Genomic DNA, 22,332 nt, shown 5'->3' on the forward strand with positions numbered 1-22,332 from the left:
AGGTGGGGAATCAGAGGTTGTGAATCAGAGATGGGGAATCACAGGCGGGAAATCAAAGGCAGGGAATCAGAGCTGGGGAATCAGAGGCGGGGAATCAGAGCTGGGGAATCAGAGGCGGGGAATCAGAGCTGGGGAATCAGAGGCAGGGAATCAGAGTTGGGGATTCAGAGGCGGGGAATCAGAGCTGGGGAATCAGTGGCGGGGAATCAGAGGCAGGGAATCAGAGGCGGGGAATCAGAGGCAGGGAATCAGATATGGGGATTCAGAGGTGGGGAATCAGAGGTTGAGAATCAGAGGCAGGGAATCGGAGGCAGGGAATCAGAGGCAGGGAATCAGATGTGGGGAATCTGAGGCTGGGAATCAGAGCTGGGGAATTAGAGGCGTGGAATCAGAGTTTGGGAATCAGAGGCGGGGAATTAGATATGGGGAAACAGAGGCGGGGAATCAGAGGTGGGGAAACAGAGCTGGTGAATCAGAGGCGGGGAATCAGAGGCGGGGAAAGAGAGGCGGGGAATCAGATATGGGGACAGAGGTGGGGAATCAGAGGTTGGGAATCAGAGGCAGGGAATCAGAGGCGGGGAATCAGAGGCAGGGAATCAGAGGCAGGGTTTCGGATGTGCGGAATCAGAGATGGGGAATCAGAGGTGGGGAATCAGAGTCCAGGAATCAGAGATGGGGAATCAGAGGCGGGGAATCAGAGGCGGAAAAACATAGGTGGGGAATCAGATACGGGGAATCAGAGGTGGGGAATCAGAGGCGGTGAATCAGAGTTGGGGAATTAGAGGCGGGGAATCAGAGCTGGGGTATCAGAGGCGGGGAATCAGAGTTTGGGAATCAGAGGCGGGGAATCAGATATGGGGAATCAGAGGCGGGGAATCAGAGGCGCGGAAAGAGAGGCGGGAAATCAGATATGGGGAATCAGAGGTGCGAATCGGGGAGGGGTATCAGAGGCTGGGTATCAGAAACGGGGATTCAGAGGCAGGGAATCAGATGTGCGGAATCAGAGATGGGGAATCAGAGGCAGCGAATCAGAGGCGGGGAACCAGAGGCGGGGAATCAGATATGGGTAATCAGAGGCGGGGAATCAGAGTTGGGGAATCAGAGGCGGGGAATCAGATATGGGGAAAGAGAGGCGGGGAATCAGAGGCGGGGAAACAGAGGCGGGGAATCTGATATGGGGAATCTGAGGTGGCGAATGAAAGGCGGTGAATCAGAGATGGGGAATCAGAGGCGGGGAATCAGAGGCAGGGAATCAAACACGGGGAATCAGAGGTGGGGTATCAGAGCTGGGGAATCAGTGGCGGGGAATCAGAGTTGGGGAATCAGAGGCGGGGAATCAGATATTGGGAAACAGAGGCGGGGAATCAGAGGCAGGGAAACAGAGGTGGGGAATCATATATGGGGAATCAGAGGTGGGGAATCAGAGGTTGGGAATGAGAGGCCGGGAATCAGAGGCCGGGGAATCAGAAGCGGGGAATCAGAGATGGGGAATCAGAGGCGGGGAATCAAACACGGGGAATCAGAGCTGGGGAATCAGAGGCGGGGAATCAGAGTTGGCGAATCAGATATGGGGAATCAGAGTTGGGGAATCAGGGGCGAGGAATCAGTGGCAGGGAATCAGAGGTGGGAATCAGAGGCGGGGAATCAGAGGCAGGGAATCAGACACGGGGAATCAGAGGCGGGGAATCAGAGATGGGGAATCAGAGGCGGTGAATCAGAGGCAGGGAATCGGACACCGGGAATCAGAGGCGGGGAATCAGAGCTGGGGAATCAGAGGCGGGGAATCAGAGTTGGGGAATCAGAGGCGGGGAATCAGATGTGGTGAATCAGAGGTGGGGAATCAGAGGTTGTGAATCAGAGATGGGGAATCACAGGCGGGAAATCAGAGGCAGGGCATCAGAGCTGGGGAATCAGAGGAGGGGAATCAGAGCTGGGGAATCAGAGGCAGGGAATCAGAGTTGGGGATTCAGAGGCGGGGAATCTGAGCTGGGGAATCAGAAGCGGGGAATCAGAGGCGGGGAATCAGAGGCAGTGAATCAGAGGCGGGGAATCAGAGGCAGGGAATCAGATGTGGGGAATCAGAGGCAGGGAATCAGAGCTGGGGTATCAGAGGCGGGGAATCAGAGTTTGGGAATCAGAGGCGGGGAATCAGATATGGGGAATCAGAGGCGGGGAATCAGAGGTGGGGAATCAGAGGCGGGGAATCAGAGGCAGGGAATCAGATATGGGGATTCAGAGGTGGGGAATCAGAGGTTGGGAATCAGAGGCAGGGAATCGGAGGCAGGGAATCAGAGGCAGGGAATCAGATGTGGGGAATCAGAGGCGGTGAATCAGAGCTGGGGAATCAGAGTCGGGGAATCAGGGTTTGGGAATCAGAGGCGGGGAATTAGATATGGGGAAACAGAGGAGGGGAATCAGAGGTGGGGAAACAGAGCTGGGGAAACAGAGGCGGGGAATCAGAGTTGGGGAATCAGAGGCGGGGAATCAGATATGGGGAAGCAGAGGCGGGGAATCAGAGGCGCGGAAAGAGAGGCGGGGAATCAGATATGTGGAATCAGAGGTGGGGAATCAGATATGGGGAAACAGAGGCGGGGAATCAGAGGCGGGGAAACAGAGGTGGGGAATCTGATATGGGGAATCAGAGGTGGCGAATGAAAGGCGGTGAATCAGAGATGGGGAATCAGAGGCGGGGAATCAGAGGCAGGGAATCAAACACGGGGAATCAGAAGTGGGGAATCAGAGCTGGGGAATCAGAGGCGGGGAATCAGAGTTGGGGAATCAGAGGCGGGGAATCAGATATGGGGAAACAGAGGTGGGGAATCAGAGGCAGGGAAACAGAGGTGGGGAATCAGATATGGGGAATCAGAGGTGGGGAATCAGAGGTTGGGAAACAGAGGCAGGGAATCAGAGGCGGGGAGTCAGAGGCGGGGAATCAGAGGCAGGGAATCAGATGTGCGGAATCAGAGATGGGGAATCAGAGGCGGGGAATCAGATATGGGGAATCAGAGCTGGGTAATCAGAGGCGGGGAATCAGAGTTGTGGAATCAGAGGCGGGTAATCAGATATGGGGAAAGAGAGGCGGGGAATCAGAGGCGGGGAAACAGAGGCGGGGAATCTGATATGGGGAATCAGAGGTGGCGAATGAAATGCGGTGAATCAGAGATGGGGAATCAGAGGCGGGGTATCAGAGGCAGGGAATGAAACACGGGGAATCAGAGTTGGGGTATCAGAGCTGGGGAATCAGAGGCGGGGAATCAGAGTTGTGGAATCAGAGGCGGGTAATCAGATATGGGGAAAGAGAGGCGGGGAATCAGAGGCGGGGAAACAGAGGCGGGGAATCTGATATGGGGAATCAGAGGTGGCGAATGAAAGGCGGTGAATCAGAGATGGGGAATCAGAGGCGGGGTATCAGAGGCAGGGAATCAAACACGGGGAATCAGAGGTGGGGTATCAGAGCTGGGGAATCAGAGGCGGGGAATCAGAGTTGGGGAATCAGAGGCGAGGAATCAGATATTGGGAAACAGAGGCGGGGAATCAGAGGCAGGGAAACAGAGGTGGGGAATCAGATATGGGGAATCAGAGGTGGGGAATCAGAGGTTGGGAAACAGAGGCAGGGAATCAGAGGCGGGGAGTCAGAGGCGGGGAATCAGAGGCAGGGAATCAGATGTGCGGAATCAGAGATGGGGAATCAGAGGCAGCGAATCAGAGGCGGGGAACCAGAGGCGGGGAATCAGATATGGGTAATCAGAGGCGGTGAATCAGAGGCAGGGAATCAGACGCGGGGAATCAGAGGCGGGGAATCAGAGCTGGGTAATCAGAGGCGGGGAATCAGAGTTGGGGAATCAGAGGCGGGGAATCAAATATGGGGAAACAGAGGCGGGGAATCAGAGGCGGGGAATCAGATATGGGGAAACAGAGGCGGGGAAACAGAGGCAGGGAATCAGAGAGGCGGGGAGTCAGAGGCTGGGAATCAGAGGCAGGGAATCAGATGTGCGGAATCAGAGATGAGGAATCAGAGGCAGCGAATCAGAGGCGGGGAACCAGAGGCGGGGAATCAGAGGCCGGGAATGAGAGGCCGGGAATCAGAGGCCGGGAATCAGAGGCCGGGAATCAGAGATGGGGAATCAGAGGCGGGGAATCAAACACGGGGAATCAGAGCTGGGGAATCAGAGGCGGGGAATCAGAGTTGGGGAATCAGAGGCGGGGAATCAAATATGGGGAAACAGAGGTGGGGAATCAGAGGCGGGGAATCAGAGGCGCAGAAACAGAGGCGGGGTATCAGATATGGGGAATCAGAGGTGGGGAATCAGGGGCGGGGTATCAGAGGCTGGGTATCAGACACGGGGATTCAGAGGCGGGGAATCAGAGATGGGGAATCAGAGGCGGGGAATCAGAGGCAGGGAATCAGACGCGGGGAATCAGAGGCGGGGAATCAGAGCCTGGGAATCAGAGGCGGGGAATCAGAGGCGGGGAAAGAGAGGCGGGGAATCAGATATGGGGACAGAGGTGGGGAATCAGAGGTTGGGAATCAGAGGCAGGGAATCAGAGGCGGGGAATCAGAGGCGGGGAATCAGAGGCAGGGTTTCGGATGTGCGGAATCAGAGATGGGGAATCAGAGGTGGGGAATCAGAGTCCAGGAATCAGAGATGGGGAATCAGAGGCGGGGAATCAGAGGCGGAAAAACATAGGTGGGGAATCAGATACGGGGAATCAGAGGTGGGGAATCAGAGGCGGTGAATCAGAGTTGGGGAATCAGAGGCGGGGAATCAGAGCTGGGGTATCAGAGGCGGGGAATCAGAGTTTGGGAATCAGAGGCGGGGAATCAGATATGGGGAATCAGAGGCGGGGAATCAGATGCGCGGAAAGAGAGGCGGGAAATCAGATATGGGGAATCAGAGGTGCGAATCGGGGAGGGGTATCAGAGGCTGGGTATCAGAAACGGGGATTCAGAGGCAGGGAATCAGATGTGCGGAATCAGAGATTGGGAATCAGAGGCAGCGAATCAGAGGCGGGGAACCAGAGGCGGGGAATCAGATATGGGTAATCAGAGGTGGGGAATCAGAGTTGGGGAATCAGAGGCGGGGAATCAGATATGGGGAAAGAGAGGCGGGGAATCAGAGGCGGGGAAACAGAGGCGGGGAATCTGATATGGGGAATCTGAGGTGGCGAATGAAAGGCGGTGAATCAGAGATGGGGAATCAGAGGCGGGGAATCAGAGGCAGGGAATCAAACACGGGGAATCAGAGGTGGGGTATCAGAGCTGGGGAATCAGAGGCGGGGAATCAGAGATGGGGAATCAGAGGCGGGGAATCAAACACGGGGAATCAGAGCTGGGGAATCAGAGGCGGGGAATCAGAGTTGGCGAATCAGATATGGGGAATCAGAGTTGGGGAATCAGGGGCGAGGAATCAGTGGCAGGGAATCAGAGGTGGGAATCAGAGGCGGGGAATCAGAGGCAGGGAATCAGACACGGGGAATCAGAGGCGGGGAATCAGAGATGGGGAATCAGAGGCGGTGAATCAGAGGCAGGGAATCGGACAGCGGGAATCAGAGGCGGGGAATCAGAGCTGGGGAATCAGAGGCGGGGAATCAGAGTTGGGGAATCAGAGGCGGGGAATCAGATGTGGTGAATCAGAGGTGGGGAATCAGAGGTTGTGAATCAGAGATGGGGAATCAAAGGCGGGAAATCAGAGGCAGGGAATCAGAGCTGGGGAATCAGAGGAGGGGAATCAGAGCTGGGGAATCAGAGGCAGGGAATCAGAGTTGGGGATTCAGAGGCGGGGAATCTGAGCTGGGGAATCAGAAGCGGGGAATCAGAGGCGGGGAATCAGAGGCAGTGAATCAGAGGCGGGGAATCAGAGGCAGGGAATCAGATGTGGGGAATCAGAGGCAGGGAATCAGAGCTGGGGTATCAGAGGCGGGGAATCAGAGTTTGGGAATCAGAGGCGGGGAATCAGATATGGGGAATCAGAGGCGGGGAATCAGAGGCGCGGAAAGAGAGGCGGGAAATCAGATATGGGGAATCAGAGGTGGGGAATCGGGGAGGGGTATCAGAGGCTGGGTATCAGACACGGGGAGTCAGGGGCGGGGAATCAGAGATGGGGAATCAGAGGCGGGGAATCAGATGCAGGGAATCAGACGCGGGGAATCAGAGGTGGGGAATCAGAGCTGGGTAATCAGAGGCGGGGAATCAGAGTTGGGGAATCAGAGGCGGAGAATCAGATATGGGGAAAGAGAGGCGGGGAATCAGAGGTGGGGAAACAGAGGCGGGGAATCTGATATGGGGAATCAGAGGTGGCGAATGAAAGGCGGTGAATCAGAGATGGGGAATCAGAGGCGGGGAATCAGAGGCAGGGAATCAAACACGGGGAATCAGAGGTGGGGTATCAGAGCTGGGGAATCAGAGGCGGGGAATCAGAGTTGGGGAATCAGAGGCGAGGAATCAGATATTGGGAAACAGAGGCGGGGAATCAGAGGCAGGGAAACAGAGGTGGGGAATCAGATATGGGGAATCAGAGGTGGGGAATCAGAGGTTGGGAAACAGACGCAGGGAATCAGAGGCGGGGAGTCATAGGCAGGGAATCAGAGGCAGGGAATCAGATGTGCGGAATCAGAGATGGGGAATCAGAGGCAGCGAATCAGAGGCGGGGAACCAGAGGCGGGGATTCAGAGGTGGGGAATCAGATATGGGGAAACAGAGGCGGGGAATTAGAGGCGGGCAAACAGAGGCGGGGAATCAGATATGGGGAATCAGAGGTGGGGAATCAGAGGTTGTGAATCAGAGATGGGGAATCACAGGTGGGAAATCAAAGGCAGGGAATCAGAGCTGGGGAATCAGAGGCGGGGAATCAGAGCTGGGGAATCAGAGGCGGGGAATCAGAGCTGGGGAATCAGAGGCAGGGAATCAGAGTTGGGGATTCAGAGGCGGGGAATCAGAGCTGGGGAATCAGTGGCGGGGAATCAGAGGCAGGGAATCAGAGGCGGGGAATCAGAGGCAGGGAATCAGATGTGGGGAATCAGAGGCAGGGAATCAGAGCTGGGGTATCAGAGGCGGGGAATCAGAGTTTGGGAATCAGAGGTGGGGAATCAGATATGGGGAATCAGAGGCGCGGAAAGAGAGGCGGGAAATCTAATATGGGGAATCAGAGGTGGGGAATCGGGGAGGGGTATCAGAGGCTGGGTATCAGACACGGGGATTCAGGGGCGGGGAATCAGAGATGGGGAATCAGAGGCGGGGAATCAGAGGCAGGGAATCAGACGCGGGGAATCAGAGGTGGGGAATCAGAGCTGGGTAATCAGAGGCGGGGAATCAGAGTTGGGGAATCAGAGGCGGAGAATCAGATATGGGAAAAGAGAGGCGGGGAATCAGAGGTGGGGAAACAGAGGCGGGGAATCTGATATGGGGAATCAGAGGTGGCGAATGAAAGGCGGTGAATCAGAGATGGGGAATCAGAGGCGGGGAATCAGAGGCAGGGAATCAAACACGGGGAATCAGAGGTGGGGTATCAGAGCTGGGGAATCAGAGGCGGGGAATCAGAGTTGGGGAATCAGAGGCGAGGAATCAGATATTGGGAAACAGAGGCGGGGAATCAGAGGCAGGGAAACAGAGGTGGGGAATCAGATATGGGGAATCAGAGGTGGGGAATCAGAGGTTGGGAAACAGACGCAGGGAATCAGAGGCGGGGAGTCAGAGGCAGGGAATCAGAGGCAGGGAATCAGATGTGCGGAATCAGAGATGGGGAATCAGATGCAGCGAATCAGAGGCGGGGAACCAGAGGCGGGGATTCAGAGGTGGGGAATCAGATATGGGGAAACAGAGGCGGGGAATTAGAGGCGGGCAAACAGAGGCGGGGAATCAGATATGGGGAATCAGAGGTGGGGAATCAGAGGTTGTGAATCAGAGATGGGGAATCACAGGCGGGAAATCAAAGGCAGGGAATCAGAGCTGGGGAATCAGAGGCGGGGAATCAGAGCTGGGGAATCAGAGGCGGGGAATCAGAGCTGGGGAATCAGAGGCAGGGAATCAGAGTTGGGGATTCAGAGGCGGGGAATCAGAGCTGGGGAATCAGTGGCGGGGAATCAGAGGCAGGGAATCAGAGGCGGGGAATCAGAGGCAGGGAATCAGATATGGGGATTCAGAGGTGGGGAATCAGAGGTTGAGAATCAGAGGCAGGGAATCGGAGGCAGGGAATCAGAGGCAGGGAATCAGATGTGGGGAATCTGAGGCTGGGAATCAGAGCTGGGGAATTAGAGGCGTGGAATCAGAGTTTGGGAATCAGAGGCGGGGAATTAGATATGGGGAAACAGAGGCGGGGAATCAGAGGTGGGGAAACAGAGCTGGTGAATCAGAGGCGGGGAATCAGAGGCGGGGAAAGAGAGGCGGGGAATCAGATATGGGGACAGAGGTGGGGAATCAGAGGTTGGGTATCAGAGGCAGGGAATCAGAGGCGGGGAATCAGAGGCGGGGAATCAGAGGCAGGGTTTCGGATGTGCGGAATCAGAGATGGGGAATCAGAGGTGGGGAATCAGAGTCCAGGAATCAGAGATGGGGAATCAGAGGCGGGGAATCAGAGGCGGAAAAACATAGGTGGGGAATCAGATACGGGGAATCAGAGGTGGGGAATCAGAGGCGGTGAATCAGAGTTGGGGAATCAGAGGCGGGGAATCAGAGCTGGGGTATCAGAGGCGGGGAATCAGAGTTTGGGAATCAGAGGCGGGGAATCAGATATGGGGAATCAGAGGCGGGGAATCAGAGGCGCGGAAAGAGAGGCGGGAAATCAGATATGGGGAATCAGAGGTGCGAATCGGGGAGGGGTATCAGAGGCTGGGTATCAGAAACGGGGATTCAGAGGCAGGGAATCAGATGTGCGGAATCAGAGATGGGGAATCAGAGGCAGCGAATCAGAGGCGGGGAACCAGAGGCGGGGAATCAGATATGGGTAATCAGAGGCGGGGAATCAGAGTTGGGGAATCAGAGGCGGGGAATCAGATATGGGGAAAGAGAGGCGGGGAATCAGAGGCGGGGAAACAGAGGCGGGGAATCTGATATGGGGAATCTGAGGTGGCGAATGAAAGGCGGTGAATCAGAGATGGGGAATCAGAGGCGGGGAATCAGAGGCAGGGAATCAAACACGGGGAATCAGAGGTGGGGTATCAGAGCTGGGGAATCAGTGGCGGGGAATCAGAGTTGGGGAATCAGAGGCGGGGAATCAGATATTGGGAAACAGAGGCGGGGAATCAGAGGCAGGGAAACAGAGGTGGGGAATCATATATGGGGAATCAGAGGTGGGGAATCAGAGGTTGGGAATGAGAGGCCGGGAATCAGAGGCCGGGGAATCAGAGGCGGGGAATCAGAGATGGGGAATCAGAGGCGGGGAATCAAACACGGGGAATCAGAGCTGGGGAATCAGAGGCGGGGAATCAGAGTTGGCGAATCAGATATGGGGAATCAGAGTTGGGGAATCAGGGGCGAGGAATCAGTGGCAGGGAATCAGAGGTGGGAATCAGAGGCGGGGAATCAGAGGCAGGGAATCAGACACGGGGAATCAGAGGCGGGGAATCAGAGATGGGGAATCAGAGGCGGTGAATCAGAGGCAGGGAATCGGACACCGGGAATCAGAGGCGGGGAATCAGAGCTGGGGAATCAGAGGCGGGGAATCAGAGTTGGGGAATCAGAGGCGGGGAATCAGATGTGGTGAATCAGAGGTGGGGAATCAGAGGTTGTGAATCAGAGATGGGGAATCACAGGCGGGAAATCAGAGGCAGGGCATCAGAGCTGGGGAATCAGAGGAGGGGAATCAGAGCTGGGGAATCAGAGGCAGGGAATCAGAGTTGGGGATTCAGAGGCGGGGAATCTGAGCTGGGGAATCAGAAGCGGGGAATCAGAGGCGGGGAATCAGAGGCAGTGAATCAGAGGCGGGGAATCAGAGGCAGGGAATCAGATGTGGGGAATCAGAGGCAGGGAATCAGAGCTGGGGTATCAGAGGCGGGGAATCAGAGTTTGGGAATCAGAGGCGGGGAATCAGATATGGGGAATCAGAGGCGGGGAATCAGAGGCGCGGAAAGAGAGGCGGGAAATCAGATATGGGGAATCAGAGGTGGGGAATCGGGGAGGGGTATCAGAGGCTGGGTATCAGACACGGGGATTCAGGGGCGGGGAATCAGAGATGGGGAATCAGAGGCGGGGAATCAGAGGCAGGGAATCAGACGCGGGGAATCAGAGGTGGGGAATCAGAGCTGGGTAATCAGAGGCGGGGAATCAGAGTTGGGGAATCAGAGGCGGAAAATCAGATATGGGGAAAGAGAGGCGGGGAATCACAGGTGGGGAAACAGAGGCGGGGAATCTGATATGGGGAATCAGAGGTGGCGAATGAAAGGCGGTGAATCAGAGATGGGGAATCAGAGGCGGGGAATCAGAGGCAGGGAATGAAACACGGGGAATCAGAGGTGGGGTATCAGAGCTGGGGAATCAGAGGCGGGGAATCAGAGTTGGGGAATCAGAGGCGAGGAATCAGATATTGGGAAACAGAGGCGGGGAATCAGAGGCAGGGAAACAGAGGTGGGGAATCAGATATGGGGAATCAGAGGTGGGGAATCAGAGGTTGGGAAACAGACGCAGGGAATCAGAGGCGGGGAGTCATAGGCAGGGAATCAGAGGCAGGGAATCAGATGTGCGGAATCAGAGATGGGGAATCAGAGGCAGCGAATCAGAGGCGGGGAACCAGAGGCGGGGATTCAGAGGTGGGGAATCAGATATGGGGAAACAGAGGCGGGGAATTAGAAGCGGGCAAACAGAGGCGGGGAATCAGATATGGGGAATCAGAGGTGGGGAATCAGAGGTTGTGAATCAGAGATGGGGAATCACAGGTGGGAAATCAAAGGCAGGGAATCAGAGCTGGGGAATCAGAGGCGGGGAATCAGAGCTGGGGAATCAGAGGCGGGGAATCAGAGCTGGGGAATCAGAGGCAGGGAATCAGAGTTGGGGATTCAGAGGCGGGGAATCAGAGCTGGGGAATCAGTGGCGGGGAATCAGAGGCAGGGAATCAGAGGCGGGGAATCAGAGGCAGGGAATCAGATGTGGGGAATCAGAGGCAGGGAATCAGAGCTGGGGTATCAGAGGCGGGGAATCAGAGTTTGGGAATCAGAGGTGGGGAATCAGATATGGGGAATCAGAGGCGCGGAAAGAGAGGCGGGAAATCTAATATGGGGAATCAGAGGTGGGGAATCGGGGAGGGGTATCAGAGGCTGGGTATCAGACACGGGGATTCAGGGGCGGGGAATCAGAGATGGGGAATCAGAGGCGGGGAATCAGAGGCAGGGAATCAGACGCGGGGAATCAGAGGTGGGGAATCAGAGCTGGGTAATCAGAGGCGGGGAATCAGAGTTGGGGAATCAGAGGCGGAGAATCAGATATGGGAAAAGAGAGGCGGGGAATCAGAGGTGGGGAAACAGAGGCGGGGAATCTGATATGGGGAATCAGAGGTGGCGAATGAAAGGCGGTGAATCAGAGATGGGGAATCAGAGGCGGGGAATCAGAGGCAGGGAATCAAACACGGGGAATCAGAGGTGGGGTATCAGAGCTGGGGAATCAGAGGCGGGGAATCAGAGTTGGGGAATCAGAGGCGAGGAATCAGATATTGGGAAACAGAGGCGGGGAATCAGAGGCAGGGAAACAGAGGTGGGGAATCAGATATGGGGAATCAGAGGTGGGGAATCAGAGGTTGGGAAACAGACGCAGGGAATCAGAGGCGGGGAGTCAGAGGCAGGGAATCAGAGGCAGGGAATCAGATGTGCGGAATCAGAGATGGGGAATCAGAGGCAGCGAATCAGAGGCGGGGAACCAGAGGCGGGGATTCAGAGGTGGGGAATCAGATATGGGGAAACAGAGGCGGGGAATTAGAGGCGGGCAAACAGAGGCGGGGAATCAGATATGGGGAATCAGAGGTGGGGAATCAGAGGTTGTGAATCAGAGATGGAGAATCACAGGCGGGAAATCAAAGGCAGGGAATCAGAGCTGGGGAATCAGAGGCGGGGAATCAGAGCTGGGGAATCAGAGGCGGGGAATCAGAGCTGGGGAATCAGAGGCAGGGAATCAGAGTTGGGGATTCAGAGGCGGGGAATCAGAGCTGGGGAATCAGTGGCGGGGAATCAGAGGCAGGGAATCAGAGGCGGGGAATCAGAGGCAGGGAATCAGATATGGGGATTCAGAGGTGGGGAATCAGAGGTTGAGAATCAGAGGCAGGGAATCGGAGGCAGGGAATCAGAGGCAGGGAATCAGATGTGGGGAATCTGAGGCTGGGAATCAGAGCTGGGGAATTAGAGGCGTGGAATCAGAGTTTGGGAATCAGAGGCGGGGAATTAGATATGGGGAAACAGAGGCGGGGAATCAGAGGTGGGGAAACAGAGCTGGTGAATCAGAGGCGGGGAATCAGAGGCGGGGAAAGAGAGGCGGGGAATCAGATATGGGGACAGAGGTGGGGAATCAGAGGTTGGGAATCAGAGGCAGGGAATCAGAGGCGGGGAATCAGAGGCGGGGAATCAGAGGCAGGGTTTCGGATGTGCGGAATCAGAGATGGGGAATCAGAGGTGGGGAATCAGAGTCCAGGAATCAGAGATGGGGAATCAGAGGCGGGGAATCAGAGGCGGAAAAACATAGGTGGGGAATCAGATACGGGGAATCAGAGGTGGGGAATCAGAGGCGGTGAATCAGAGTTGGGGAATCAGAGGCGGGGAATCAGAGCTGGGGTATCAGAGGCGGGGAATCAGAGTTTGGGAATCAGAGGCGGGGAATCAGATATGGGGAATCAGAGGCGGGGAATCAGAGGCGCGGAAAGAGAGGCGGGAAATCAGATATGGGGAATCAGAGGTGCGAATCGGGGAGGGGTATCAGAGGCTGGGTATCAGAAACGGGGATTCAGAGGCAGGGAATCAGATGTGCGGAATCAGAGATGGGGAATCAGAGGGAGCGAATCAGAGGCGGGGAACCAGAGGCGGGTAATCAGATATGGGTAATCAGAGGCGGGGAATCAGAGTTGGGGAATCAGAGGCGGGGAATCAGATATGGGGAAAGAGAGGCGGGGAATCAGAGGCGGGGAAACAGAGGCGGGGAATCTGATATGGGGAATCTGAGGTGGCGAATGAAAGGCGGTGAATCAGAGATGGGGAATCAGAGGCGGGGAATCAGAGGCAGGGAATCAAACACGGGGAATCAGAGATGGGGTATCAGAGCTGGGGAATCAGTGGCGGGGAATCAGAGTTGGGGAATCAGAGGCGGGGAATCAGATATTGGGAAACAGAGTCGGGGAATCAGAGGCAGGGAAACAGAGGTGGGGAATCATATATGGGGAATCAGAGGTGGGGAATCAGAGGTTGGGAATGAGAGGCCGGGAATCAGAGGCCGGGGAATCAGAGGCGGGGAATCAGAGATGGGGAATCAGAGGCGGGGAATCAAACACGGGGAATCAGAGCTGGGGAATCAGAGGCGGGGAATCAGAGTTGGCGAATCAGATATGGGGAATCAGAGTTGGGGAATCAGGGGCGAGGAATCAGTGGCAGGGAATCAGAGGTGGGAATCAGAGGCGGGGAATCAGAGGCAGGGAATCAGACACGGGGAATCAGAGGCGGGGAATCAGAGATGGGGAATCAGAGGCGGTGAATCAGAGGCAGGGAATCGGACACCGGGAATCAGAGGCGGGGAATCAGAGCTGGGGAATCAGAGGCGGGGAATCAGAGTTGGGGAATCAGAGGCGGGGAATCAGATGTGGTGAATCAGAGGTGGGGAATCAGAGGTTGTGAATCAGAGATGGGGAATCACAGGCGGGAAATCAGAGGCAGGGCATCAGAGCTGGGGAATCAGAGGAGGGGAATCAGAGCTGGGGAATCAGAGGCAGGGAATCAGAGTTGGGGATTCAGAGGCGGGGAATCTGAGCTGGGGAATCAGAAGCGGGGAATCAGAGGCGGGGAATCAGAGGCAGTGAATCAGAGGCGGGGAATCAGAGGCAGGGAATCAGATGTGGGGAATCAGAGGCAGGGAATCAGAGCTGGGGTATCAGAGGCGGGGAATCAGAGTTTGGGAATCAGAGGCGGGGAATCAGATATGGGGAATCAGAGGCGGGGAATCAGAGGCGCGGAAAGAGAGGCGGGAAATCAGATATGGGGAATCAGAGGTGGGGAATCGGGGAGGGGTATCAGAGGCTGGGTATCAGACACGGGGATTCAGGGGCGGGGAATCAGAGATGGGGAATCAGAGGCGGGGAATCAGAGGCAGGGAATCAGACGCGGGGAATCAGAGGTGGGGAATCAGAGCTGGGTAATCAGAGGCGGGGAATCAGAGTTGGGGAATCAGAGGCGGAAAATCAGATATGGGGAAAGAGAGGCGGGGAATCAGAGGTGGGGAAACAGAGGCGGGGAATCTGATATGGGGAATCAGAGGTGGCGAATGAAAGGCGGTGAATCAGAGATGGGGAATCAGAGGCGGGGAATCAGAGGCAGGGAATCAAACACGGGGAATCAGAGGTGGGGTATCAGAGCTGGGGAATCAGAGGCGGGGAATCAGAGTTGGGGAATCAGAGGCGAGGAATCAGATATTGGGAAACAGAGGCGGGGAATCAGAGGCAGGGAAACAGAGGTGGGGAATCAGATATGGGGAATCAGAGGTGGGGAATCAGAGGTTGGGAAACAGACGCAGGGAATCAGAGGCGGGGAGTCATAGGCAGGGAATCAGAGGCAGGGAATCAGATGTGCGGAATCAGAGATGGGGAATCAGAGGCAGCGAATCAGAGGCGGGGAACCAGAGGCGGGGATTCAGAGGTGGGGAATCAGATATGGGGAAACAGAGGCGGGGAATTAGAGGCGGGCAAACAGAGGCGGGGAATCAGATATGGGGAATCAGAGGTGGGGAATCAGAGGTTGTGAATCAGAGATGGGGAATCACAGGTGGGAAATCAAAGGCAGGGAATCAGAGCTGGGGAATCAGAGGCGGGGAATCAGAGCTGGGGAATCAGAGGCGGGGAATCAGAGCTGGGGAATCAGAGGCAGGGAATCAGAGTTGGGGATTCAGAGGCGGGGAATCAGAGCTGGGGAATCAGTGGCGGGGAATCAGAGGCAGGGAATCAGAGGCGGGGAATCAGAGGCAGGGAATCAGATGTGGGGAATCAGAGGCAGGGAATCAGAGCTGGGGTATCAGAGGCGGGGAATCAGAGTTTGGGAATCAGAGGTGGGGAATCAGATATGGGGAATCAGAGGCGCGGAAAGAGAGGCGGGAAATCTAATATGGGGAATCAGAGGTGGGGAATCGGGGAGGGGTATCAGAGGCTGGGTATCAGACACGGGGATTCAGGGGCGGGGAATCAGAGATGGGGAATCAGAGGCGGGGAATCAGAGGCAGGGAATCAGACGCGGGGAATCAGAGGTGGGGAATCAGAGCTGGGTAATCAGAGGCGGGGAATCAGAGTTGGGGAATCAGAGGCGGAGAATCAGATATGGGAAAAGAGAGGCGGGGAATCAGAGGTGGGGAAACAGAGGCGGGGAATCTGATATGGGGAATCAGAGGTGGCGAATGAAAGGCGGTGAATCAGAGATGGGGAATCAGAGGCGGGGAATCAGAGGCAGGGAATCAAACACGGGGAATCAGAGGTGGGGTATCAGAGCTGGGGAATCAGAGGCGGGGAATCAGAGTTGGGGAATCAGAGGCGAGGAATCAGATATTGGGAAACAGAGGCGGGGAATCAGAGGCAGGGAAACAGAGGTGGGGAATCAGATATGGGGAATCAGAGGTGGGGAATCAGAGGTTGGGAAACAGACGCAGGGAATCAGAGGCGGGGAGTCAGAGGCAGGGAATCAGAGGCAGGGAATCAGATGTGCGGAATCAGAGATGGGGAATCAGAGGCAGCGAATCAGAGGCGGGGAACCAGAGGCGGGGATTCAGAGGTGGGGAATCAGATATGGGGAAACAGAGGCGGGGAATTAGAGGCGGGCAAACAGAGGCGGGGAATCAGATATGGGGAATCAGAGGTGGGGAATCAGAGGTTGTGAATCAGAGATGGGGAATCACAGGCGGGAAATCAAAGGCAGGGAATCAGAGCTGGGGAATCAGAGGCGGGGAATCAGAGCTGGGGAATCAGAGGCGGGGAATCAGAGCTGGGGAATCAGAGGCAGGGAATCAGAGTTGGGGATTCAGAGGCGGGGAATCAGAGCTGGGGAATCAGTGGCGGGGAATCAGAGGCAGGGAATCAGAGGCGGGGAATCAGAGGCAGGGAATCAGATATGGGGATTCAGAGGTGGGGAATCAGAGGTTGAGAATCAGAGGCAGGGAATCGGAGGCAGGGAATCAGAGGCAGGGAATCAGATGTGGGGAATCTGAGGCTGGGAATCAGAGCTGGGGAATTAGAGGCGTGGAATCAGAGTTTGGGAATCAGAGGCGGGGAATTAGATATGGGGAAACAGAGGCGGGGAATCAGAGGTGGGGAAACAGAGCTGGTGAATCAGAGGCGGGGAATCAGAGTTGGGGAATCAGAGGCGGGGAATCAGATATGGGGAATCAGAGGCGGGGAATCAGGCGCGGAAAGGGAGGCAGGGAATCAGATATGGGGAATCAGAGGTGGGGAATCAGGGGCGGGGTATCAGAGGCTGGGTATCAGACACGGGGATTCAGAGGCGGGGAATCAGAGATGGGGAATCAGAGGCAGGGAATCAGAGGCAGGGAATCAGATATGGGGAAACAGAGGCGGGGAATCAGAGGCGGGGAAACAGAGGCGGGGAATCTGATATGGGGAATCAGAGGTGGCGAATTAAAGGAAGTGAATCAGAGATGGGGAATCAGAGGCGGGGAATCAGAGGCAGGGAATCAAACACGGTGAATCAGAGGCGGGGAATCAGAGCTGGAGAATCAGAGGTGGGGAATCAGAGAAGGGGAATCAGAGGCAGGGAATCAAACACGGGGAATCAGAGCTGGGGAATCAGAGGCGGGGAATCAGAGTTGGCGAATCAGATATGGGGAATCAGAGGTGGGGAATCAGGGGCGGGGAATCAGTGGCAGGGAATCAGAGGTGGGAATCAGAGGCCGGGAATCAGAGGCAGGGAATCAGACACGTGGAATCAGAGGCGGGGAATCAGAGATGGGGAATCAGAGGCAGTGAATCAGAGGCAGGGAATCGGACACCGGGAATCAGAGGCGGGGAATCAGAGCTGGGGAATCAGAGGCGGGGAATCAGAGTTGGGGAATCAGAGGAGGGGAATCAGATGTGGTGAATCAGAGGTGGGGAATCAGAGGTTGTGAATCAGAAATGGGGAATCACAGGCGCGAAATCAGAGGCAGGGAATCAGAGCTGGGGAATCAGATGAGGGGAATCAGAGCTGGGGAATCAGAGGCAGGGAATCAGAGTTGGGGATTCAGAGGCGGGGAATCAGAGCTGGGGAATCAGAAGCGGGAAATCAGAGGCGGGGAATCAGAGGCAGGGAATCAGAGGCAGGCAATCAGATATGGGGATTCAGAGGTGGGGAATCAGAGGTTGGGAATCAGAGGCAGGGAATCAGAGGCGTGGAATCAGAGGCAGGGAATCAGATGTGGGGAATCAGAGGCAGGGAATCAGAGCTGGGGTATCAGAGGCGGGGAATCAGAGTTTGGGAATCAGAGGCGGGGAATCAGATATGGGGAATCAGAGGCGGGGAATCAGAGTTTGGGAATCAGAGGCGGGGAATCAGATATGGGGAATCAGAGGTGGAGAATCAGGGGAGGGGTATCAGAGGCTGGGTATCAGACACGGGGATTCAGAGGCGGGGAATCAGAGATGGGGAATCAGAGGCGGGGAATCAGAGGAAGGGAATCAGACGCGGGGAATCAGAGGCGGGGAATCAGAGCTGGGTAATCAGAGGCGGGGAATCAGAGTTGTGGAATCAGAGGCGGGTAATCAGATATGGGGAAAGAGAGGCGGGGAATCAGAGGCGGGGAAACAGAGGCGGGGAATCTGATATGGGGAATCAGAGGTGGCGAATGAAAGGCGGTGAATCAGAGATGGGGAATCAGAGGCGGGGTATCAGAGGCAGGGAATCAAACACGGGGAATCAGAGGTGGGGTATCAGAGCTGGGGAATCAGAGGCGGGGAATCAGAGTTGGGGAATCAGAGGCGAGGAATCAGATATTGGGAAACAGAGGCGGGGAATCAGAGGCAGGGAAACAGAGGTGGGGAATCAGATATGGGGAATCAGAGGTGGGGAATCAGAGGTTGGGAAACAGAGGCAGGGAATCAGAGGGGGGGAGTCAGAGGCGGGGAATCAGAGGCAGGGAATCAGATGTGCGGAATCAGAGATGGGGAATCAGAGGCAGCGAATCAGAGGCGGGGAACCAGAGGCGGGGATTCAGAGGCGTGGAATCAGATATGGGGAAACAGAGGCGGGGAATTAGAGGCGGGCAAACAGAGGCGGGGAATCAGATATGGGGAATCAGAGGTGGGGAATCAGAGGTTGTGAATCAGAGATGGGGAATCACAGGCGGGAAATCAGAGGCAGGGAATCAGAGCTGGGGAATCAGAGGCTGGGAATCAGAGCTGGGGAATCAGAGGCAGGGAATCAGAGTTGGGGATTCAGAGGCGGGGAATCAGAGCTGGGGAATCAGAGGCGGGGAATCAGAGGCAGGGAATCAGAGGCGGGGAATCAGAGGCAGGGAATCAGATATGGGGATTCAGAGGTGGGGAATCAGAGGTTGGGAATCAGAGGCAGGGAATCGGAGGCAGGGAATCAGAGGCAGGGAATCAGATGTGGGGAATCAGAGGCGGTGAATCAGAGCTGGGGAATCAGAGTCGGGGAATCAGGGTTTGGGAATCAGAGGCGGGGAATTAGATATGGGGAAACAGAGGAGGGGAATCAGAGGTGGGGAAACAGAGCTGGGGAATCAGAGGCGGGGAATCAGAGTTGGGGAATCAGAGGCGGGGAATCAGATATGGGGAAGCAGAGGCGGGGAATCAGAGGCGCGGAAAGAGAGGCGGGGAATCAGATATGTGGAATCAGAGGTGGGGAATCAGATATGGGGAAACAGAGGCGGGGAATCAGAGGCGGGGAAACAGAGGTGGGGAATCTGATATGGGGAATCAGAGGTGGCGAATGAAAGGCGGTGAATCAGAGATGGGGAATCAGAGGCGGGGAATCAGAGGCAGGGAATCAAACACGGGGAATCAGAAGTGGGGAATCAGAGCTGGGGAATCAGAGGCGGGGAATCAGAGTTGGGGAATCAGAGGCGGGGAATCAGATATGGGGAAACAGAGGTGGGGAATCAGAGGCAGGGATACAGAGGTGGGGAATCAGATATGGGGAATCAGAGGTGGGGAATCAGAGGTTGGGAAACAGAGGCAGGGAATCAGAGGCGGGGAGTCAGAGGCGGGGAATCAGAGGCAGGGAATCAGATGTGCGGAATCAGAGATGGGGAATCAGAGGCGGGGAATCAGATATGGGGAATCAGAGCTGGGTAATCAGAGGCGGGGAATCAGAGTTGTGGAATCAGAGGCGGGTAATCAGATATGGGGAAAGAGAGGCGGGGAATCAGAGGCGGGGAAACAGAGGCGGGGAATCTGATATGGGGAATCAGAGGTGGCGAATGAAATGCGGTGAATCAGAGATGGGGAATCAGAGGCGGGGTATCAGAGGCAGGGAATCAAACACGGGGAATCAGAGTTGGGGTATCAGAGCTGGGGAATCAGAGGCGGGGAATCAGAGTTGTGGAATCAGAGGCGGGTAATCAGATATGGGGAAAGAGAGGCGGGGAATCAGAGGCGGGGAAACAGAGGCGGGGAATCTGATATGGGGAATCAGAGGTGGCGAATGAAAGGCGGTGAATCAGAGATGGGGAATCAGAGGCGGGGTATCAGAGGCAGGGAATCAAACACGGGGAATCAGAGGTGGGGTATCAGAGCTGGGGAATCAGAGGCGGGGAATCAGAGTTGGGGAATCAGAGGCGAGGAATCAGATATTGGGAAACAGAGGCGGGGAATCAGAGGCAGGGAAACAGAGGTGGGGAATCAGATATGGGGAACAGAGGTGGGGAATCAGAGGTTGGGAAACAGAGGCAGGGAATCAGAGGCGGGGAGTCAGAGGCGGGGAATCAGAGGCAGGGAATCAGATGTGCGGAATCAGAGATGGGGAATCAGAGGCAGCGAATCAGAGGCGGGGAACCAGAGGCGGGGATTCAGAGGCGTGGAATCAGATATGGGGAAACAGAGGCGGGGAATTAGAGGCGGGCAAACAGAGGCGGGGAATCAGATATGGGGAATCAGAGGTGGGGAATCAGAGGTTGTGAATCAGAGATGGGGAATCACAGGCGGGAAATCAGAGGCAGGGAATCAGAGCTGGGGAATCAGAGGCTGGGAATCAGAGCTGGGGAATCAGAGGCAGGGAATCAGAGTTGGGGATTCAGAGGCGGGGAATCAGAGCTGGGGAATCAGAGGCGGGGAATCAGAGGCAGGGAATCAGAGGCGGGGAATCAGAGGCAGGGAATCAGATATGGGGATTCAGAGGTGGGGAATCAGAGGTTGGGAATCAGAGGCAGGGAATCGGAGGCAGGGAATCAGAGGCAGGGAATCAGATGTGGGGAATCAGAGGCGGTGAATCAGAGCTGGGGAATCAGAGTCGGGGAATCAGGGTTTGGGAATCAGAGGCGGGGAATTAGATATGGGGAAACAGAGGACGGGAATCAGAGGTGGGGAAACAGAGCTGGGGAATCAGAGGCGGGGAATCAGAGTTGGGGAATCAGAGGCGGGGAATCAGATATGGGGAAGCAGAGGCGGGGAATCAGAGGCGCGGAAAGAGAGGCGGGGAATCAGATATGTGGAATCAGAGGTGGGGAATCAGATATGGGGAAACAGAGGCGGGGAATCAGAGGCGGGGAAACAGAGGTGGGGAATCTGATATGGGGAATCAGAGGTGGCGAATGAAAGGCGGTGAATCAGAGATGGGGAATCAGAGGCGGGGAATCAGAGGCAGGGAATCAAACACGGGGAATCAGAAGTGGGGAATCAGAGCTGGGGAATCAGAGGCGGGGAATCAGAGTTGGGGAATCAGAGGCGGGGAATCAGATATGGGGAAACAGAGGTGGGGAATCAGAGGCAGGGAAACAGAGGTGGGGAATCAGATATGGGGAATCAGAGGTGGGGAATCAGAGGTTGGGAAACAGAGGCAGGGAATCAGAGGCGGGGAGTCAGAGGCGGGGAATCAGAGGCAGGGAATCAGATGTGTGGAATCAGAGATGGGGAATCAGAGGCGGGGAATCAGATATGGGGAATCAGAGCTGGGTAATCAGAGGCGGGGAATCAGAGTTGTGGAATCAGAGGCGGGTAATCAGATATGGGGAAAGAGAGGCGGGGAATCAGAGGCGGGGAAACAGAGGCGGGGAATCTGATATGGGGAATCATAGGTGGCGAATGAAATGCGGTGAATCAGAGATGGGGAATCAGAGGCGGGGTATCAGAGGCAGGGAATCAAACACGGGGAATCAGAGTTGGGGTATCAGAGCTGGGGAATCAGAGGCGGGGAATCAGAGTTGGGGAATCAGAGGCGAGGAATCAGATATTGGGAAACAGAGGCGGGGAATCAGAGGCAGGGAAACAGAGGTGGGGAATCAGATATGGGGAATCAGAGGTGGGGAATCAGAGGTTGGGAAACAGAGGCAGGGAATCAGAGGCGGGGAGTCAGAGGCGGGGAATCAGAGGCAGGGAATCAGATGTGCGGAATCAGAGATGGGGAATCAGAGGCAGCGAATCAGAGGCGGGGAACCAGAGGCGGGGATTCAGAGGCGGGGAATCAGATATGGGGAAACAGAGGCGGGGAATTAGAGGCGGGCAAACAGAGGCGGGGAATCAGATATGGGGAATCAGAGGTGGGGAATCAGAGGTTGTGAATCAGAGATGGGGAATCACAGGCGGGAAATCAGAGGCAGGGAATCAGAGCTGGGGAATCAGAGGCTGGGAATCAGAGCTGGGGAATCAGAGGCAGGGAATCAGAGTTGGGGATTCAGAGGCGGGGAATCAGAGCTGGGGAAACAGAGGCCGGGAATCAGAGGCAGGGAATCAGAGGCGGGGAATCAGAGGCAGGGAATCAGATATGGGGATTCAGAGGTGGGGAATCAGAGGTTGGGTATCAGAGGCAGGGAATCGGAGGCAGGGAATCAGAGGCAGGGAATCAGATGTGGGGAATCAGAGGCGGTGAATCAGAGTTGGGGAATCAGAGGCGGGGAATCAGAGCTGGGGTATCAGAGGCGGGGAATCTGATATGGGGAATCAGAGGTGGCGAATGAAAGGCGGTGAATCAGAGATGGGGAATCAGAGGCGGGGAATCAGAGGCAGGGAATCA

Source organism: Narcine bancroftii, chromosome 6, assembly GCF_036971445.1.
Source record: "Narcine bancroftii isolate sNarBan1 chromosome 6, sNarBan1.hap1, whole genome shotgun sequence".
NCBI classification, from domain to species: Eukaryota; Metazoa; Chordata; class Chondrichthyes; order Torpediniformes; family Narcinidae; genus Narcine; species Narcine bancroftii.